Raw genomic sequence first — 6220 nt, forward strand, 5'->3', positions numbered from 1 at the left:
TTTTTTCATTAAACTGGTATCAGTGTTTATATTATTATAATAAATAGTATTCTTTAATTTTTTCCAAGTTGTTCCATCAAATATGCCTCCCACCTGTCCTTTTCTCTTCTCTCAAATATTCCATCATATTAACTCATTTACCATAAGGCTTTTTTCCCTAAAAATTTCTTTTCCTTGAGGTCCTTTGCTTTCTTTTTCCTGTCTGGACTGGTTAGTCCCTTAGCCTACTCTACAGGTATCATCCTGGGACTTTTCTGAAGTTTCAGTGCTGTGCCTTGGTATAGGCAAAGCTTTTAACATTCATTTTGTTTGAACTTTTGTGAACACTTTTAATCTGGATACTCATGTTTTTCAGGTCTGGGAAATTCTCTTATGGCATTTCTTTGAAAATTTCTTCTTTACTTTCTCTACTCTTTTTTTTCAGGACCTAACATTGATTAGTTGGATATTAGTTCTCTTGGATTGATTCTGGAGGACACTAATTTTTTTCTATTTTCTGATTCCCATTCATTTTTGTCCTACTTTTAGGGAATTTTCTGTGATTTTATTTCTAATTTTCTATTGAATTTTTATTTTATTAAGTTATATGTATTGATTTTATGTAAAAAATGAACTATATTAATTCTTATTAAGGTTTAATTTTTTAAGTTTTTAACTTTTTTCCTGATTTTTTTCAAACATTTTATGTCTATTTCATGGAAGGCATGCTTTCTCATATTTTGTAGCCTTTTTCCTATTCTCTGAATTATTTTCTTGAGTCTCTTTCTTTCTGTTTATTTTTGCTTTTCTCATATGTTGAGGGCTTTTCTCAGTGATATGATGATGATTGGTTACCTGCTCATATGTAGGTTTGATACATAAAAGCTGAATGGGGGTTTTGTGTATATGGGCAGGGTGTACAGTCTGGAGAAGTTTACTCCTGATTGTTCAGATAGTTCACTGGGGACCCAAACTGTTACTATGTAGAGGTCTTTTCTTTTAAGCCATTTTTCCCCAGAGATCACTCTTTCAATTACTTGCCTGAGGTTATTAATTTGGTTCTAAGACTTTCTGACCACAGTATAGAGGAAGGGGTATGCATGGGTGTCTGACCATTTCATATGCAGCATTTCAACTTACATTCAACTTTGTATTTACCCTCACCCATCATCTTTCTTGCTGTCCCTGATTCCTAAGATTTTTAAGTTCAGCTTTACCAGTTAATAAATTTCCATTGGCTTCTGGCTTACAGAGTAGGTTCTGGCTGAGGATGTTCTGTGAGTGTGAGGAGGAGGAGTAGTGTGTGTGTGTGTGTGTGTGTGTGTGTGTGTGTTGTAGGGGGCAAACTTTGATTATTCCATATATACATTTTCGATCTATCCCTATTTTTACCCCAGAACTCCATTCCTACACACTGCCAGAAATGATACCTCTAAGATTTGAGCGTCTCCTGGATTCTGTGAATCTTTTCAGGCATCTTTTCATTTAAAATCCCCTCTCTGCATGTTTTAGGTCATGAGCTTCTCTACTTTGTCAAATCAGTGACCACTCTTTCATCTACTTTCTGTCTTCTAAACTATTTCTTCAAATCTTTTATCAGCTGATGTTTCCTCTCTTGTTTTCATTGTCTTATTGGTCTTTCATTCTGATGAAGAAATAAATATGCTTAAAAATATATTCCTATTTCTAATTTTGCCATATCCCTAGAATAGCACATTTCAGACTATAATGTGCATAATGATCACCAGCAGATGTTGTTAAAGTAAATATTCTGATTCAGTTGTTCTGGGTGGGGCCTGAGATTCTTCATTTCCAACAAGCTCCAAGGTGAAGCTCCCAGGTTATACATTGACTAACAGTAGTCTAAAGCATCTTATCTGCCTCCATTCTTTGATTTTTCTTTCTGTCAGGTTTAGGAGGCAGGTTAAAGTTGGCTGGCTGCTGTGAGATGTGCACGTGAGAAACTGAATTTGAAAGGCCATAAAAAACAGCCTTTTAACCAAAGGTACTTTTTTCCCCCTTTTATCTATAGTTTCCAACACCCTGAAATATTCCCATATTGACAAGGCTTGTCATTTAGAATGGATGGAGAGTTGCAGAGCTTCCAAGACCAGCAGAAATGGAAAGAATATGTGACCACTAAGCCAGCCCTGCAAGAAATATTAAGGGGGGTTCTATAAAAGGAGAAAGACCACAAGAGTGATATAGAAAAGAAATTTACAGGGACAATCTATAAAAGCAAGGTCTTCACAGGCAACATGATGACAATAAATTCATATCTTTCAATAATCACTCTCAACGTGAATGGCCTAAACGCTCCCATAAAATGGCCCAGGGTTGCAGATTGGATAAAAAGACAGGACCCATCCATATGCTGTCTACAAAAGACTCATTTTGAGCCTAAAGATACATCCAGACTGAAAGTGAAGGGATGGAGATCCATCTTCCATGCCAGCGGACCTCAAAAGAAAGCTGGGGTAGCAATTCTTATATCGTACAAATTAGATTTTAAGCTAAAGTCTGTAGTTAGAGACACAGAAGGACACTATATCATTCTTAAAGGGTCTATTCAACAAGATGATCTAACAATTGTAAACATTTATGCCCCCAACATGGGAGCAGCCATCTACATAAGCCAACTGTTAACCAAAATAAAGAGTCATATTGATAACAATACGTTAATTGTAGGAGACCTCAATACTCCACTCTCAGCAACAGACAGATAGATCATCTAAGCAGAAAATCAACAAAGAAACAAGAGCTTTGAATGACACACTGGACCAGATGGACCTCATAGATATATACAAAACATTCCACCCTTAAACAACAGAATACACACTCTTCTCTAGTGCACATGGAACTTTCTCCAGAATAGACCACATACTGGGTCACAAATCAGGTCTCAACTGATACCAAAAGATTGAGATTATTCCCTGCATATTCTCAGACCATAATGCTTTAAAGCTGGAACTCAATCACAAGAAAAAATTTGGCAGAAATTCAAACACTTGGAAGCTAAAGACCACTCTGCTCAAGAATGTTTGGGTCAACCAGGATATCAAAGAAGAAGTTAAACAATTCATGGAAATCAATGAGAATGAAAACACATCAGTCCAAAACCTATTGGATACTGCAAAGGCAGTCCTAAGGGGGAAATACATAGCCATCCAAGCCTCACTCAAAAAAAAAAAGAAAAATCCTGAATTCACCAACTAACTCTACACCTTAAAGAACTAGAGAAAAACAACAAACGATGCCTAAGCCACACATTAGAAGAAAAATAATTAAGATTAGAGCAGAGATCAATGAATTAGAAACCAGAAACACAGTAGAGCAGATCAACGAAACTAGAAGCTTGTTCTTTGAAAGAATTAATAAGATCGATAAACCACTGGCCAGACTTATCCAAAAGAAAAGAGAAAGGACCCAAATTAATAAAATTATGAATGAAAGGGGAGAGATCACAATTAACACCAAGGAAATAGAAACAATTATTAGAAATTATTATCAACAACTATATGCCAATAAATTGAGCAATCTGGATGAAATGGAGGTCTTCTTGGAAACCTGTAAGCTGCCAAGACTGAAACAGGAAGAAATTGACAACCTGAATAGGCCAATAACCAGTAACGAGATTGAAGCAGTGATCAAAAACCTCCCAAAAAACAAGAGTCCAGGGCCTGATGGATTCCCTGGGGAATTCTACCTAATATTCAAAGAAGAAATAATACCCATTCTCCTGAAGCTGTTTCAAAAAAATAGAAACAGAAGGAAAGCTTCCAGACTCATTTTATGAGGCCAGCATTACCTTAATCCCCAAAGCAGGCAAAGACCCCATCAAAAAGGAGAATTTCAGACTGATATCCCTGATGAATATGGATTCCAAAATCCTCAACAAAATCCTAGCTAATAGGATCCAACAATACATTAAAAGGATCATCCACCATGACCAAGTGGGATTTATCCCCGGGATGCAAGGGTGGTTCAACATTCGCAAATCAATCAATGTGAGAGCACATTAATAAGAGGAGAGAGAAGAACCATATTCTCCTCTCAATTGATGCAGAGAAAGCATTTGACCAAATACAGCATCCTTTCTTGATTAAAACTCTTCAGAATATAGGGATAGAGGGAACATTCCTCAAGTTCATAAAATCCATCTATGAAAAACCCACAGCTAATATCATCCTCAATGGGGAAAAGCTGAGAGCTTTTCCCTTAAGATCAGGAACACGACAAGGATGCCCACTCTCACCATTATTGTTCAACATAGTAATAGAAGTCCTAGCAACAGCAATCAGACCACCTTTTTAACTTTTGAATATACTAGATACCTATGGAAGAATTTCTCCAGCTTTAGTGAGATATAATGTTCATATTACATTGTGTATGCTTAAGGAATACAATGTGATAATTTGATATACATATATATTATAAAATGATTACCACAATAAGGTTAGTTAACACATCCATCACCTCATATAGTTACCATTTTTTTGTATATGGTGAGAACATTTAAGATCTACTCTCTTAGCAACTTTCAAGTATACAATACTGTATTGTTAACTATAGTCACAATGCTGTACATTACATCCCCAGAATTTACTCATCTTCTAACTGGGAGTTTGTATTTTTTGACCACCATCACATGTCGTCTCCTCCCCAGCACTGGTAATCACCTGTTTCTGAGTTCTTTTTTTTTTTTTTTTTTTAAAGATTCCACATTTAAGTGAGATCATATAATATATGTCTTTCTCTGACTTATTTTGCTTACCATGATGCCCTCAAGGTCCATCAATATTATTACAAATGGCAGGATTTCTTTTTTATGGATAATAATACTGCACTGTATATATATGTTACATATTCTTAATCCATTCATCCATTGATGGTCGCTTAGTTTATTTCCGTGTTTTGGCTATTGTAAATAATTCTGCAATAGACATGGGGGTGTTGATAAGTCTTTGAGATAATGATCTTATTTTCTTTGGATATATACACAGAAATGGGATTGCTGGATCATAGGGTAGTTCTTTTTTTAATTTTTTGAGGAACCTCCATAGTGTTTTCCTAGTGGCTGTACCAATTTACATTCCCACCAACAGTGCATGAGGGTTCCCTTTTCTCCACATCCTTGTCAACATTTTTTGCCTCTTTTTGTTTATTGCCACTCTAACATTTATGAGATGATATTTTGTAGTTTTGATTTGCATTTCCTTGATGAATTAGTGATGTTGGGTATCTTTTCTTGTACCTGTTGGTTATTTGTATATTTTCCCTGGAAAAATGTCTATCCAGGTCCTTTGCCCATTTTTAAAATTGTATTATTTTTTGTTTTAGTTTTATTTTGTTTGCAGTTGAGTTGTAGGAATTCCTTATATGTTTTGGACATTAATGTCTTATCATGTATATGGTTTGCAAATATTTTGTTCCCTTCCATAGGTTGCCTTTTCAATTATGTTGCCTGTTTCTTTTGCTGTGCAGAAGCTTCTGAGTTTAATGTAGTCCCACTTGTTGATTTTTCATTTAGTTGCTTGTGCTTTTGTTGTCATATCAAAAAAAATCTTTGCCAAGACTTATGCCAAGAAGCTTTCCCCCTGTTTTTTTGTAGGAGTTTTATGATTTCAAATCTTATGTTTAAGTCTTTAATCCATTTCAAGTTAATTTTTATGAGTGGTGTAAGATAAGGGTCTAATTTCATTCTTGTGCAGGTAAATATCCAGTTTTCTCCACACCATTTGTTGAAGAGACTGTCTTTTCCCCATTGAGTATTTTTGGCTCCCTTGTCAAATATTAGTTGACCATATCTATATGGGTTTATTTCTGGGCTCTCAATTTTGTTCCATTGGTCTATGTGTTTGTTTTTATGCTAGTACCATACTGTTTTGATTACTGTAGCTTTGTAATATCGTTTGAAATCAGGAAGTATGATGCCTCCAGCTTTCTTTTTCTTTCTTAGGATTGCTTTGGCTATTTTTGTTTATTTCCATAAAACTTTGAGATTGTGTTTTTTTTCTGTGAAAAATATTGTGATTTTGATAGGGATTGCATTGAATCTATAGATGACTTTGGATAATATGGACATTTTAACAATATTAGTTCTTCTGATCCATGAACACAGGATATATTCCCATTAATCTGAGTCTTCTTCAATTTCTTTTATCAAAGTCTTGTAGTTTTCAGTGAGATCTTTTACCTCCTTGGTTCAATTTATTCCTAAGTACTTTATTGTTTTTGATGC

Source organism: Phoca vitulina, unplaced genomic scaffold (assembly GCF_004348235.1).
Source record: "Phoca vitulina isolate PV1807 unplaced genomic scaffold, GSC_HSeal_1.0 scaffold39, whole genome shotgun sequence".
NCBI classification, from domain to species: Eukaryota; Metazoa; Chordata; class Mammalia; order Carnivora; family Phocidae; genus Phoca; species Phoca vitulina.